Here is a 17,374-nt window from a genome sequence, read left to right as displayed (position 1 = left end):
CGGTAACGCAGGCTAAAAATGCGATAGAGGCCACGGCCAAGATCGCCCTAGAGATAAAATATGAGAAAGCGGCGTCAGAGGTGATCAACAAGGTGAAACAAGACCTAGCAACAAAGGAAATAGAGCAACGGTTGAAGCAAGATATCGGCAGACAGAGATTGAACGAGACGCTAAGTTGCTCGGTGCCAATGCCAGAAGCTGTAGCAGGGTCGACAAAGAGTGGAAATTGCAACACTCTGAAAATGGTGACAGGAAAGCCATTTGGCATAACGAAAATCGGAGCCAGGATAATGTCGATAATCACTGTAGGTGGACATGAAGTGACAAGGAACTTAAGTGAACCCAGCGACCAGACAGTAATGCACATTGACGTATACGCAGACTACTTGAGTGCGATAAGCCCACAGACGACATCTAGAGCCTTGAGGGCGCTACTCACGAGAGGTGGCAGCAAGTCGATCCGTGTGGACAACAGATATACAGAAGCTTATGGTCCACATGAGGTGATGTTCAATATAGATGGGATAAACATCTAACGAAAACAATGATAATATGTGATGAAGATCTAGTGGGACAGATCTACGTGGGCAGAGAAGAATTAAAGGTGAGATCGATTGGACACTGTGCCATGCTGGAGGAAGATGCAATGCACATTGGAATAGAGGCAGACGTATCAGCACATGTGCTGGACTTAAGTGGCAAGAAGACTCACTTGCGTGGGTTACTCGATACCGGTGCGGTCTTGAGTGTAATACCAATCGAAACTTGGGAGCGAATGGGCTTTAACAAAGATGACTTGATAGACTCGAGAATACGGTTGTCAGCTGCTAACAAAGGGGCGCTGCGGGTGCTAGGCAGAACACCAATAATAGCCCTAAATCTGGGGAACGCAATCTGTGGGTGAGCTTTCTTGTAGTAGAAAACCTAGATGAGTCTGACCAATTCATTTTAGGCAGGGACTTCATCGGGAACTTCGACGTAACAATTGATTTAAGCAATGCAATGTTCAGGATAAGAAACCCGGATAGGAGGTACGCAATTAAACCGGTAAATTTAATAATAGCGAATAAAAATAAAGCACCGGTATTCTTGCGTAGGAGGGAGAGGCTAAAGGCGAATGAAGCGGCAATCGTAAGCTTGCGAATGAAAAATTACAATGAACTAAGTGACAATAAGCAAGTATGTATAGTCCCGATTCCTAATAGTCAAAGTTCTGCTGTTTTAGGAAGATCCTTCTCGTTAACCAAGAGCGGTCTCTGCGTCAGTGTCTTGTTGCATACTCTTACTATACCCATCACGATACAGAGGGGGAGGAAGCTGGGATATGCTTTACCCGTTAAAACTCGATATGAAATGACTGAAAATTTAAAACAAAATGAAGTCGTTGATTGTCCAAATCATAGGGACAAAATTTGTATCTTGAGACGATTGAAGAAAATAAAAGGTTCACCAGGTCTTGTGAAATCACTTAAGTCAGAGACGGACGATGGGCTATCGAGCTGTTCGAACTTTCCGGAATGGCCCACACTCGATGAAATGCAAACTGATAAACCGGTCCTGCCGGAGATCGAACTCTTGAGAGGCAAGATAACGGACGAACAGCTCGAAGCCATCAAGGACGTATTAGAGCGGAACGAGGAAGTTTTTTCGAGACATAAGGCAGACATCGGGTGTTGTAATTTTGTTGAGCATGAAATAGAACTTGAGGAGAATGCGGTACCGCACAGGGAGGGGGCGAGGCGCATGATCCCACACAAATCGGATGCGTGTAGAAAAGAGATCGAAACGCTACTAGAGTATGATATGATAGAACCATCCAAATCACCGTGGGCGTGTGGAGTAGTGATGGCCAAAAAGAAAGGCGACCAATTGAGGTTTTGTTGTGACTTTCGATACCTGAACTCCGTCACGGTGAAGGATGCCTATCCCATACCTAGGATTGATGAGAGCCTCTCGAAGTAAGGTGATGCAAAGTTTTGCTGAGGAAGCAAGACAGGGACAAAACAGGGTTCGCTTGCGAGTTGGGGCTGTTTCAATGGAAACGGATGCCGTTTGGCCTTTGCAATGCCACAGCCACTTTTCAACGGTTGATGGCACATGCACTGATAGGAGTGACAAAGAAGTACGGCAATCTGATAATGTGCTATGTGGATGACGTGGTAAAAGCGACACCCACACTTGAAGACCATATCGAGCGACTGAACGAGGTGTTTGCATGTATGAAGAGGTCGGGGCTAAAGTGTAAACCGTCAAAATGCGAGATACTCAAGGATTCAATAAAATCCACGGATCCAGATGCAGTGCAAGCAGCTCTAACTTCGAAATCGCCAAAAACGGAACATCAGTTGATGGGCTTCCTGGGTTTTGCGAACTACTACAGGGAATTCATCAAGGGATAGGTGGACAACGTATACCCGATGCAACAGTTAATGAGACACAAAGGCAAGAAGTTCACGTGGAGCAACGCAGCAGAAGAATCATTCCAGAGAATAAAGAAAGAGTTGTGCGAGGCACCGGTGTTGGGGATGCCAACGGAAAAAGGGATGTACGTGTTGGATACGGACGCGTCGGTACTAGCAATTTCTGAAATTTTCCATCAGGAACAAGAATGGAACGGGAAAACAGTCTTGAGACCAATAGCGTACGGGAACAAAGTCTTAAGTGACACGGAGATGAAGTACGGGGCACCGAAAGCAGAGATGTTCGCGGTGGTTACCTTTGTCGAGAAATATAGAGCATACCTAGGCAGCGAGACATTCAAGCTGCGAGTCGACAACAGGGCACTAAGCTGGCTGAAGACGTACTCAATGGACCAAAGTTACATTGGGAGGTGGATAGTTCGCCTGGATGGGTACAACATGATAATTGAGCATAGAACACGAGACAAACATCAAAACGCTGACAGCTTGAGTAAGAAGACGGAGTTATACGAGAGACAAGAACAGAGGGAGGCAGATAGACCTGAAATCAAGGATGGCTTCTCCTTCAGGGATAAGGAAACGTACGACAGTCTTCCACTCACGAGATGGCTAGACAAATCAGGCAAACCAATAGAAGATCACCCCGAATTACCAAAAAAACCTCCGGAGAAAACAATCTTGAAGAAGAACCGAGGGATGCCGATAGGGATAATACTCAAGTCAAAGATTGTGAGGGAGACGCTCAAGGCAAAAGGCTATGATCTCAACCAGGTAGTAACGGGAGATGCACAAATAGATGATGACTTAATGAGGTTACTCGAGAAACTAGCAGATGATAAACCCGTGCTCCAATAAAAGGGTAGGGAGGAACTGGAGGTCACAATACTGCGAAGGAGCGAGATAGTTAGTGATAAAAACACCTCGAAGGTGACTAACCCTGATGGGAAAGAAGTCGTGCTGTCAATGGTTGAAAAAATCCCTGACGACATACTTGAACAGACTCGGGCTAGGAAAAAGAAAGTGGCGTTCAAGGAAGAAGCTGAAAACCTGGGACTAGGTCAAGAGTCCGGGGAGTGGTCCACGTCCACGGAGGAAGAGGATACTGGAGAAGGAAATTTGTCCGGGGAGTATGAACTATGGGATGAGGACTCGGATGAGAGCAGCGACAATCAGGATAGTCTGTGCATGATATTGGCGGAAGAGAAGATTAGACACCGAGACAGGGAATTACAAACAGATCCATCCTCATGAACGTACAATTTGTACGTACAAGAAGCACGAGGAGGTGAAGAACTTGAAAGAATTGCAGTTTGGAGGAAACCATTTAGGGAACTATCATGCAACTCAAATGTGAGAACAAATCTGGTGCCAGAAGACGATATGAAGATCGTGAAGAGGATAATATGCGTGAAGCTGAATGATGACATCCACAACCCTGGGGAAATGAACGGACAGATAATGGCACTAAAGGAACATGTCAAGGCGAGATATAGGCTGTCGGACCTGATAAGAGCCCAAAAGAATGACAAGATGACAAGTAACCTCTCCAAATGGATCCGGACGGGGTCCAAGGAGAAAGGGGAACTAAAAGAAGACAGCTACAAGATCTTGAGCCAGTTCTACAAAGAGAAGAAAGATTTACTCTATCACACAGCTGACGGGGTGGTAGCGTGCAAGAGAAAAGATGAGGAAAAGATATTACACAAGCACAACCTCATCATATTACCACAATTGTATCAGACAGAGGTGTCATTCAGATCGCACGACCAGATAGGGCACCAGGGGATAGACAAGGTGCAACAAAAAATACTTCACAGGTTTGATTGGCCAGGATTGAGGAAAGCTTGCGAGAGATGGGTGAATGCATGCCTGGCATGCCTGCAAGTAAAAGACCCAACGAAGATGAAATTCCCACTCAAGTCGGTTGAAAGCTCAGAATTTAATGAAGTGGTGCAGATAGACCATCAAAAGATCTGCATGACGGAGTCGGGATATAACCAGATACTGGTTATAATAGACCACTTCACAAAGTTGGCAGAAGCGGTGCCGTGTCAAACAGCCTCGGCAGAGGAGATTTGTGACCACCTGATAACTCATTGGATATCGAGGTATGGTTGTCCAATGATTTTCAGTCAGACAACGGCAAGGCCTTTGTGGGGGATTTGACCAAAGAATTAATGAAGAGGTCACACATTGCTCAAGCACACTCAACGACTTACCATCCTCAGACCAACGGGCTGGTAGAGAGACAGAATAGAACGTTGGTGAACATGCTGAGGGTATACTGCTCAAGATACATGACAGAATGGGATAAATATCTGCCGCAAGTCGTAGGGGCGTACAACAGTATGCAACACTCAACAACGGGCATCAGTCCTTTCATGATGTTGACGGGCAGGGAGAGAGCAATGCCCCCTGACATTCTTTTATCCGGAATATGAATGGAAGAGGACTTCGCCTCAAGGTTACGTGAAAGAAGCGATCAGGAGACAGCTGGAACTAAACGAGCTATGCAGGAGGAACACTGCGCAAGCACAAATGAGACAGCGCAAGAAATATGATGAAAAGATATTACAGGCAAAGCCATATGAGGTGGGCCAGTACTTGTGGGTCTTCCAGAATGTCATACCGCCCAAAGGGACAAAGAAACTATTCAAGAAATGGAGAGGACCATTCATGATAACGGAAGTACATCAACAAGGACGGTTCTACCGCTTGAGTACTGGGCGAGCAGCACACTATGAAAATCTGAAGCCTCATGTCCCATCCCCAGAGGACTGGTGTATACCAAAGGACATGGAGGGACTTGAGTACCTACTGGTGGAGCCAGCGTGTGAAGTGAACGAAAGAGGCACCAGAGAGAAAAATGATGGCAACGAGAACTTGAGTTTGGACGACAATGAAAAGATAGAAGCGGACTCCGAGGCGGAATCCTTTGTGGAAGAAGACTGGAACGATCCGGAACAAGATGAGGTGCCTAAGTGGAGAGAACCAGACTTTTCAATACCAGCGGTGACAAGGAGTGGCAATCGCAAACGGACAGGCATGAGGTACAACAGGTACGGAGACGATTTCCTGATTGATAAGATACAGCCCGATGACCTAAGCAAGGAGCTACTAAGTGTAGGCGAACTGGCAGCCGATGATGAATGGCAAATTATCAATGATAATGAACACTACCCACACGAAGACTACTCGACACCAGAACGGGAGACGGATTTGGAACAGAGCGAGATAGAGAGAAGGGAGAATACGAACTTGAGGATATTAGAATGGATGCGCGATGTCAAGAACGGAGGCGACGAAGGACAATGCATACAACAAGTTGACGTATCAGCGGGAAAGCACATGAAAACGGAAAATCCCTCTTCGGCTGGACAGCAACAGACAGGCCGCTGGAGATTCCACCAGACAATTTGGACCCAGCACCATCGACGGGGACGTCGATAAATATTTTTGTCCGGGGAGTGGGGGTAGGACTTACCCACACCGAAAATTTGATGATAAAGAAACTCAGGGAAGTGAGAGAAATGAGCGGACTGGAACTTGATGGGGAGCAGGTTGAGCCTACCATAGGACGGAATTTCAAAACGAAGTTTGAAATACCAAACGAATACTCGGAAAACATCCCGATAACGGATAGTGACTTCATTCTGTCAGACAGGACTAGCGCAATCTGTATCACGGCGGACATGAGTTTCAAATCAAGACTGGAGGCATACTTCAAGAGAGAGTACCAGATTGTGGAGTTTCTGTTTAGACAGAGACCGGCGCTGAGAGGAATGGCTGCGCTTCCACCATCAGTAGCACAAGTCCAGGCAAATACCTGTGCTTCTTGGTGACGAGGGTCAGCGAAAGGAACACGATCGATCATGAACACGTGATGTTGGCACTAGCGAAACTGCGGGACTTCAAGATCGAAAGAAGATTAACAGAGATCTCAATGCCGGTCTACGACCCGAACAGGGGCAAACTGAGCCCAAGGGAACTATATGCTATCCTACACGTGGTCTTCGCGGAAACGGAGATAATGGTACATCTGCACAAGAAATACTACCTGAGTATCGCCTAAGTCAGGTACATGGGGGTCTTGAGTTGGGCATAAAGGGATCTCGAGTTAGGTGTTGGTGTACAGAACAGGTAAAAAGATCTTAAAGGTGATTGGCATGACAATTAAATTTTAAATTATTGATGGTGCTAAAACATAAAATGAATATGCATGCTTTTAGAAAACTTCCAATTGAACTATTTTAGTAGAACGAAAAGGATAAGGTTTTAACTATAGTGACAGGGGCTTTTAGGTTAGGAACATAGCTTGTAAGTCTAAAAATCAAGTGTAATTTTCAGATTGATTTGGTAAAGTCAAATTGACTACCCAACTGCACTCAATTGAAAGAAAAGAAGTTCTTGAACGAACACACAAGTTGAACAACGCTTCAAGAAGTTAATTCTCAAATTCTCAAGTGGTACGCTAATTCTCAAGTGGTACGGTAAATTCTCAAGTGGTAAGGTAATTCTCAAGTGGTAAGGTAATTCTCAAGTTGGTACGTGAGCCAGATCATCCAGAAATAATGGTAGATCGATTTTGGAAGTCCGTGCCCGCGGCTCTGAAGAAGCCCACGCTTGATGAGCTATACAGACGCCTGAGGGATCTGGATTGCACCCAAGTGGATGAGAGAATGGCGGTGATGCTGAACGCCATTCTTCAATTGGAAGAGCAGGGCGAATGCCGGGAGTCTGCAACCGAAACGGTTCTAATGGTCGGCTACACCACTGGAGGAATATCCAACCAAGAGCAAACCAGATGGATGTCCTGGAATGTGGATGGAGGAGTGAGGGGATTCGACTTGGTAAGGAACCCTGGCTTGAGCAACAACACCGAGTATGGCTCAGGGGAGTTCCCACTACCGATCAGACCATCAGCAAGATCAGCGGGCCAGAGCACGAGTAAGATACCATCGATGACGCGAGCGCAACAAACGGGAGAAGCGTATCCGGACCTCAGTACTCTGAAGAGAGAACTTGAGAGGACACAGAGGGAGAGGAACAAAGCGAACCTCGACCGGGATCAAGCGAAGCTTGAGAGAGATCAGGCGAATCTGGAGAGAGATCAAGCGGTCGTCGAAAAGGACCAAGCGCGGAGGGAACTTGATATGCTGAAGGCCGAGCATCAGCAAGAACAAAGGGTGCGAGAGAATGCCGCGAATTGTGAACAGCTGAAGTCGGAGCTTGAGAGAATCCAGCAACGACAACGCGAGCTCGATATGCAAAAGGGAGCCAGGTCCAAGGAGCGAATGGTTACCGGCTCAAGACCAGAGTCGCGTATGGAGGTGGACGAAGCTCCCAGATCGAAGGGACGATTTAACCTTGACCGCGCGGCTCAGGAGCATATGAATGAGGGGTTGGAGGTATGGATACCAACCGAGTCAACGTCCTCCCTGCGTGGCCTAGAGACACAACCGATACGTCCATTGATGGACGTCGCACTGCCTGGGTATACCCCGAGTTCAACCCCGAGCAGCAGTCAGGTGAGCGGCAGCTCGTCACGTCTGAAAGAATTGAACGAGAGGCTACAACTAAGGAATCGTGAGAGTCCAGCAAGAGTGGAGCTACCCCCGACGTGGAGGGAGCAACCGATCAGGAGTGTGGTAATCTCAAGCTACAAGAAGAACACGGGGGCAGGTACCACAGGCACAATCGCATGGATTGGAGCACGGCACAAAGAGTCAGGAGGGATTGCTTCCATGACGGGGCTTGGGTGGAATACCTCACGCAGCCACGTTTACCAGAGGGGGCGGTCCACTTAATCGTAGGGGACAGCCTGCTGCGGGTGCTGACCCGGATTCAATCACATTGGCAAACGGGGATCTTGAGTTTCGCTGGAGCTGCGATGCCACAGATATTGGCATCACTTGAGATGCTAGGGATGGCGAGAGTATATACTGTGATTCTAATGATCGGGACGAATGACGTGTCTAGGGGGGAGTCCAGGAAGGTGATGAAGCTACATGAAAAGATGAGCTGCATCCTTGAGGAATTGCGGATTCAAATGGATCCTGCCATTCTCACGGTGTGTACCATTCCCTACAACATGAAGGCGGACCAACACGCGATGGAAATGAACACGAAGAAAACGAAATAATCAGGCAAATACATCAAAGGAGTGTCCTTCACGTTGGATTACTGGACGTAGCCGAGCAGATGGAGCGATCTGTTTTCCCCGACGATGCATCCTCAGACGGGATCCACTTTGACAGGCCTAGGGAAGAACTTTAACTCAAGAACTTTATCCAGTCGCCTGGGAGCGACGGCCGATTCTATAGACAGCTCGAGGAGCTTCCGGACCAGATTACCAGGTGCCGCACCAATGGAGGCCGAGGAGGCAACGTCATCAACACCTCAGAGTTCGGTAGTATCCACGGTGGTAGTGGTGGAGAGCAAGAGGGTGGAGAGACCGGCGGAGACCAGTCGGTCGAGATATCTGGAGAAGGTAAAGGAGCTGGACTTGGAAGACCTGGAATGCAGACAAGAGTTGGCGGAAGCTTTGGGTCTCGAGCGAGTGTCACATGAAGACTTGAGTAGACACCAGTGCGTGGACTGGTTGAAGGCTCACGAGACGCATTTCTCAAGAGCGAAAATAATAGAGACGGCGGATCTGACTGGGATTCCCACAAAATCGGCCATGGGACCTATCAATTACAGGCCTCTCAAAATGCTGGGGAGTCCGGGACTCATAGTGGAGCCCCCCAAACATCGAACGAGCATTGCCAGAATCAGGTTGGCAACTCCAGAACAGTTGAGGGTGGTGGACAAACTGTTGGACCCAAGGGAAATGGAACTGCCGGATGCCGCTTATGAAGGCACGAGGTTGGCGGACGATCCAAGATACGGGAAACCCTGCAGGAACACCCAATTGGCCAAGACCTTGGCATTTTACGACAGAACAGATCCTGCTGCGAGGGTGATCATTGTAGCGGGATCGGACTTCGAGGGAACCTCTCCCAAGTTGTTCTGGCCGGAGACTTTGGTATACTCACTGCCAGGAGCCGAGCTGAATCAAATGTTAACCGTGGTGGTAGCAATAAAATCGGAGATGCCTTGCGAGCCCGAGCTACTACTGTTTGCGGGAATGAATGATCACCTGCATGCGACTGGGTTTCTTGAAGAGCTCAAGGGCGATGAACCGGCGCCGAAGAGAATCTGGGAAGCTATCCAGACGTTATTTGCAGTGATGAATGAGGTACAGGAGAACGTTTACCTCGCGGTTTGGTTCCAAGACAAGAGTGGTGTTCATGACGTCCCCCGGGTACGCGAGCATGCCTCCCGCTCTGCAATTTGTGTATGCGGTCTCGATCTTAATAGCCGAGGGGAACGAATGGCGGATCCTGATGGCAGCTCCCAATCGGTTATAGGGGACGATCATCCAATAATAACTCACCTGAGGGCAAGCCTGTGGTTTCGAAGCATGGACTTGACTATCACAAGCTCCACCGGTAAGTCTAGAGGACCGAGCAATGAAAGAAAGAACGTAGCTGCAACAGAGAAGCAACTGGAGTCGATGTTGTATCGGCTGACACAAGAAAGAGGCAGGTGGCCATTCCTGACACCAAGGTTGGAAAACGCTACGGAGAAGACGAAGGAGAATGCCCCACCTCTTGTGAAGCAAATATGGAGTTTTCTTGAGGAGCAGCTGGAAGTGGCCGAGAAAAGGGAAATGACGGTGACCAGGTTCGTCACAGCTGCCAACGAGGTCACAATTGGAGGATTCTAGAGGGAGCACGCAAAGGGCGAGCTGAAGACGAGGAGGGATCACGAGATTCTTGAGTTCTTGAGTCCTTGTTGGGGAAAGGAGTCCATGGCTTGAGTGTTTGGTGCAAAGGAGACCATCTTTGGAGCCTTTGTACAAGAAATCCTGAGCATGCCCATCAGCCTGTTGTTGGCACTGTACCTGGTTTACCCGAGGTACTTATTCAATATGGGTCCAGCGTACATGTTCAGTCGGGGTGTGGAAACACTCCGGATTGACGGGTATCTGGCACTGGTGCTCCTGACCCATGGTGAACTGGTGTCATTTCATCGACTAACGAAATATGGGGAGCCCCTGTCGATGGGGAAAACCCACTCGAGCATTGACACCTATTCATATAAGTGTGCTGCAGGGCTAAAGACGCTGCTAGTGGAGTACCTCCTGATGCAGAAGCGACACATGACTGGTGAGGAAAAGAATCCAAAGACGAGAGATGAATGGAGGAAAGTGAATGGGGGCATGCCTCTGTTGACAGACCTGTGCCTGGCGATGAGATCGGACCCAATGGGGATAATCCGGGGACTGGAGGAGGTCGTAACCTGCATTTATGGACCGGCCGTGACATACGCGTTTTCAGATCCTCTGGTGACAGCTTATCGCAACCCCGTGACACACTTGAGCCTCATAAGTATACTGGATGGGACGACACTCAATTGGTGTCAGCAAGAGGTGCTGAGGGCACAAATGAGCAACACGGTACTCTTCGGAAAAGTGAAAGATCAAGAATTGATGGTGTACATTTTCCGAGGACAACTGCAGAGTAGGATGGGAGGTAAACGCGGGGGTCCCATCGAAACTTACCCCAAATTCTGGAACCTAAATCCCCTGACGGCGAGTGGACAAGAGGTCTTGAGAATTCCCGCGTGGAAGAAGAGCTTCGAGTTGGTGAAGAGGGAGCTAGAGGCAATACTGGAGAAGTAAATCTTGCCAACAACCATTCCAGAGTTCCCAACGGTAAGGAGAATGACCCTGGGAATGAACAGTTCCCTGGTGGTCCCGTCCCTGTTTGCGAGAGCAGCGGCGGAAGGGCAGCAGAGGGAATTCACCGATGGCTGGGATCCCCTATTCATCGGCTACACTGCAGCGGTCTATTTTCACACCTGTGACATAAAAATAAACTCCTGGACGACCCAAGCGAAGAAGATGAGAGGCTCATTGCCCCCAAAATTCGAAATACGAGAGGTCTTGAGAAAGCTTGAGCGGGCGGATTTGGAGAACATGTTGCCGGTGTGGGACGATGGCAGGATGATCGTGGAAGAAGGACACATTGCACTAAAGGACGAGATGAAGTTTGCCACGAGAAGATACCGGGCACCTTACGGACTGGAGCAGAAACCGGATCCGACGACACCATCACCCCTGTCGGTGGACACCCCTGGAGATAAAAGAAGCGGCCCTGTAGAAGATCGATTCAGGAGGATCCTTGAGAGGAGAAGAGTCGAATCAGGAGAAGAAAGCATGGATGAGACTCTCAGCGAGGCAGGGGAGGATATGGAAGTGGGGAACACGCCCGAACCAAAACCATCAGAGGAGGAATTCACCACTCAAGAGCTGTTGAAGGACCTGAGCGGAGAAAATTGGGCAGACACTCCCACACCACCTCTGACCTCATCTCCCCGTAAAAATCTAGAGTTGCCATTGACGGATGAGAATTCTAATATGGGAATGATACTCTTGAGCGCAGAAGAAAGGGAGAAGAATACCTTCGAGGGAAACAAGACCATGTTCCTAGGCCTCTAGAGGAGAAAGCTTGGCGAAAATTCTTGAGCGAGTTCAATCGAGAAGTGGATGGCGAGATCACACTGGATGATTTCAAGGAAGAACTGTGGGACACAGTGGTGAAGTTTGGAGAGCCTGTCCTGATGGGGACGGGTCTGGAGGAGAAAGCTAGAGGAGAACTGCTGAGCAAGATGGTCGAGTTGAGAGAGGCATCACGGAAGACCAAAGAAGACGAATGTAAAGACAGCTCTACTCTGAAACAAAAAACTGTCAATCAAATAATTGAAAGTGTAAGGGGGGATAAGGTCGAAACTAGTAATATAATTAAAAGTACTATTATCCTTAAGGCTCGAGCAGGGGGAGGCAAGAGTTGGAAGGAATGGATAGAGACAAAGAGGTCAAATCAGTGATGATAACGGCAACGCCCCCAAGTAAAGACGTGAGGTCTTGCAAGAGGAAGAGAGAGGTAGAAGGGTGGGGTAGTCCTTCGGCGGATGCGGTCTCGGATAAAAACTTGAGAGAGACGGCCCCCATGGTTCTGGCACGATGGAAGACAGCAGCCTACAAGAGTAGCTACGAACCAAGGAAACTGCCAGAGGTAGAAAGAGAGATGGAGGTTTCCACCAACTCGACAACGGAAGAAGACTTCAAGCCTCAGAGGACAAAGATGAAACGAGGTTCGACGAGCGGGCAGACATGGGAAGAGGACGTCGGCAAAGAATGGGTCTCAAATGAACATCAGGCCACTGGGAAGCAAGTGACTAGCGACCCTCTCGAGAAGAATAAAACGAGGAACACCTCCCGACCGTGGTGGGTGGCCCTGGAAACATTGAAGGAGTTGGAAGACTGCCTAACGAAACTCGACAGTGGAGTGTCACGCAAACGACGCAACTGGGCTACCCAGCAGAAGGCTGATATTAACAAATTGGAATTGGGGAGCCATCTGAGGAGAACTTGGCAGAACTTGTTGAGGGATTATTTTGAAGAAGCGATGAGGACATCCTCATCGGCGTCGACCTTGATGGCAAATCCCTTTGTTAGAACAGCAGGACAATTGATGTTCGCGTGGAGCCTGGTGGGGATAGAGTTGGAAACGCTGACCTCGCACGACTAGTTGAAGTTGGGTGGAAAAAGTCTAGAAACATATCAGACATTGATGCAACACGTGGCTAGGGATAACTCAGGCTTGAGCATGGCAAGGAGGAGAGACGCCACTTGTTTCTTGAGGTGGATAATGTCGGTGATGACTGACAGCACCATCCTAGCATGCCAGCAAAGGGCAACTTTAGCAAAGCAATGGAAAGGAGAGTCTCAGCAGTCATCTTGAATGTATACCAGAGTACTGGGATAGAAAAGGAGGATGGTTCCAGGCAGTCTCTAGAGAGCCACAGGAAGTTAGATGAGATACGGAGATTCTACAACAAGAAGAAGTTCGAGGAGAAACACGACGTGCACCGTACCTTGGCCTCGTCAGGAGAGTACTTGAAACCCAATAAGAAGGGAGAGTACCAGTATGTGTCTGGAGTGATGGGGAGGCGTACAACCCTTTCCTGGACTCGGAAGCCGGAGGTGTTCACAGAAACTACGAGCTGGCGGAGCTACTAAAGTTCTGGACAGAGAAGATAGTGGAGATAGACACTGTAGAGAGAGAGAGAGAGAGAGACCTAGCTTAGGTTTGATTCTCGAGAAGACACCAGAGGTGATAAGTGTGCCGCGCTCAAGTAAAAGAGTCGAACTGAAGATGGGTAACGGGAATGGCATGTTGGTCACGAATCTGGGATTAGTGTGGAAATTGCTGAGGCCGTCCTGATGTCCACATTCCCATGCGAGCCTGATCGAGGAAGTCACGTAGCGAGTGAGATTAGCACCAGCGGAGGACGAAGATCTGGCGACATTGAGCATAGTGCACAGACTGATCCTGCCTCAGGTGAAGGAGTCAAGTGAAACGACGAGTAGACTAGGGTCGGTGAAGAAAATGGAGCCGGGCAGTTGTCTTGATTCGACGTGTGGAAATGGCGAGCACTCCTGTGATGGACGGTCATGCGTCAGGATACAGTCCTTCCAGAAAGAAGATCTAGTCACCTGGTTTGAAGACATTACCGAAAGGGAGAAGAGTGAAATACAGATCGTGGCTGAGTTTTACGCGAGTACCACGGTGAACCTAGCAACAGCTCTGAGATTCTTCTCGAGAATGTGCAGTCTCCAGTCACTGGAGAGGCTAGAGTCAGAACACCACTTGGTGACCGCGTTGAGTGTGGAGTCATGGCCCGGGGTGTTGCAGGAAACCCAGAAACACATCAAGAGCTGGAAGGTTGGACTTGAAGCGGAAATGGGATTTCCCATGAGCGAAGCCTATGGTCTGCCTCTAAATGCGAAGTCCTTAGTGGGGTCAGTGATGGCCAACCTATGTGGCAGCCACTATCCATTGCACATGGCGATGGTGGAGGTATCCAGCCAATGGGTATTGATAGACAAAGCCTTCTCAGTGCCCAAGTGCGTAAGACTGGCTCGGATGTCGCATCACTCACACAGGCTGTTGAGGAAAATCCGAGGGACAGTGCCGAAAGAACAGAGGGAAGACTTGAGTGAAATCTGGGGGGAAGAACTTTTGGGTTCTGAAGTGAAAACACAAGTGACCACGAGAGACAAAACGTGATCGGAAAACCTATGGGTGGTGCTCCAAACCTGGAAGAGAACGACACGATACACGAGAAAATGATGGAACTTGAGCCTCTCCTAGAAGCCTCGGGAGAACGCAATCTTAGGAGCATCGACCTCACCCATGGGGAATGTCCATGCCACTGTCTGGTACAAACAGTGTGGTACCCGGATCACGCGAATCTCTGCCTGATCTGGGATGTAGAGGAAATCAGGTCGTTAGGGCTGCCCGATCATCAGCAGAAGGTGACCATCTTGGTGATGAGCACGATGCTGGCTCTACGATGGATTGAAGAAAACGTAACGAAGTATCGTGAATCGAAGACGCCAACGGCAGAATCGATTTACGCGATAGATTACAGCAGGAGACTTGAGTTGTTTGAGACTGCATGCAAGGTAGGTATTCGCCATACCAATGGAAGTCAGACACGTATGGAGCCGCTTAAGGTTCTTTCCTTGGTTTTGAGCGACGTTGACGTCCTGGTTATACATGATAACGAAGGATCAAATGAGGAAATATCAGAAGGAATATCGACAGTTCCAGGCCGAGATAGGACCGGAGGCTTTCAAGAGACCTCTGCTGACCCATCGAAATGCGATCACAACGGGGTGGAAAAAAGTTGGGAGAGTGTCCAGAAACAACACCAAGGCGAGAGAGTCGATACTAGAGGAAGACTTGGCGAAGAACGTGAGCCTGAGTCTGCACAATTCCTTCTGTTTGAACCGAGAGTCGAGGGTGAAGAGTTTGCCCAATCGAGCGAAGAGAATGCTGGAGCAAAGGGAATAGATGCGGTCCTATGAATAGCTGAAAGCCTGGGAAGAGATCGTGATTAGCTCCGATGACGAAGAGGCACTGTTGAAGCAGATCACGGTGTCAAAAGCATCTGGGTCTGGTACCTCGAAGGCGAAGAACGCGAGGTGAGCAGGTGGCTCAGTGGGGAATTCTAGAGTCTTGAGTCTTGAGAGGGAAGGAAAGGGGCTTGTTGGTGAACTTGGATGAAATCTGGGTTCACGAAAAAAATTTTTTACCAAATGAGATATTGTTATTAATATATTATATCTATTATATAAATCAAAATGCTGCATGACAATTTCCTGATTGAATGGGACAAAAGAAATTTTAAAGTACTAGCTTAAAAAGCAAAAATTCACAGGTGCAGCTGTGTGCATATTTTGATTGCTGTTTAGCGATAGTGTGAAAATTTCACATGGTTGTGATGTTTGGGGTGTAGATAAACTTACGTCTGCTGCAAACTTCTGTAAATGACCACTGGCACTGTATCTTGATTAATACTCGGGTTTCTGGGGATTCACTGACAGACGGCAGCACGCGATGAGGACATCGATCTTGAGTCCGGGGAGTATGTGCCAGTCGGTCATATCTGGAAGTTTGACCTTGAGGAGCACAAAAATACGTGGTTTTGGAATGAAGTTTTATTTTTCAAAAATTCGAATGGAGCCTGTCATGCTCAGTTTTTTCGCGACAACTGAAAACATCAAAAAAAGATATCAGAACAACCGAAATACAATTGCGGGAAAGTTGTCAGATATACACAGTGGGAAATTGCTATTCGCAATTTCCATCGTAGAAAACTAGAGTAGAGCTGTCCTATCTGATATAGGAGACCAAACAAATACGAGAGCAGAGCAAGAATCAACTGGACCAGTGTGAACCTTCAACGGAAAGGCAGACAAGTGAAGTCTCCCAATGTTCCAGATCCAAAACTACTTTTTTGAAATAAAACTTATTTCCCTTGATTGGAACTCATCGTTAGAAAACTTCTTGAGTTATATTCGATTATATTTATGCTAGAGTCATTAATTAGTTTAATTACTCTGTTTCTCAAGCGTGCTGTAAGTACTATGTAAGTACCAAATTTAGTTTTCTCGAGTGAATTTTATAATAAGTAGGTTGAGGTGAGGCGAGTTTTAGGTTGATCCATCTGAAATTGATCAAAGTTCCACTGTCCAATAAAAAAGTAATTTAACGGATTTGTCCAACCCGGTTTTTAACGGAGTTCGTGTATTTTGGGTATTTTGAGACCTTAGTATGGGGACGTTCTTATTTTCTAGAGTGGGGGGGGGGGGTATTTTGGTAGTGGCCTTTAAGTTGTAACGTGTTCTAGTCTCATGTCGCAAGCGAACCGAATTGGCTCCGACCGTTTTGAGGTAGGAAAACACAAGAGATAGTGTCCCTGACTCTTGAGCCAATGGTTATAGGGCCTATTTTTCTTAAGCCTCATATGTGACCAAAGTAGGCGACTGTTACAGTAGCTTTGATAAATTTGGGTACCAAATACAAGAGTTATAAAGTAAAATGGACCTCACACAAGAAATTTACATTTGAAGCTTAGTTATAACAGGTGAGTTGAAAGGAACATTACGCTTTAAATAATGAAAACACTTTGTGGCTTTACCAAGTTTTGCAGAGACATGGTGATTCCAAGACAAAGTAGGCGAGATATAAATACCCAAGTCTTTGATATGATCAACATATCATATTTCTGACCCGTTAAGATAAAGGTTGAAAATAAACCTATTGATTGAAATAAATTTAGTTTTGTCTGGATGAAAATCAAGACCGTTTTGGGTTGCCCAGGTCTCTACCGAATCTAAATCAGACTGAAAATTGTCATGACAGTTGTCTCGGTAAAGCAGTTTCAGGTCATCAGCAAATGAAGACGGTGAGGAATACTTGACAACATCCGGGAGGTCATTGATATAAATAAGGAATAAAAGTGGTTCTAAAATGCTTCCTTGTGGTACACCG

Source organism: Symsagittifera roscoffensis, chromosome 9 (genome assembly GCF_963678635.1).
Source record: "Symsagittifera roscoffensis chromosome 9, txSymRosc1.1, whole genome shotgun sequence".
Taxonomy (NCBI): Eukaryota; Metazoa; Xenacoelomorpha; order Acoela; family Convolutidae; genus Symsagittifera; species Symsagittifera roscoffensis.
The sequence above is the reverse complement of the archived record's forward strand: the minus strand, read 5'-3'. Positions refer to the sequence as shown.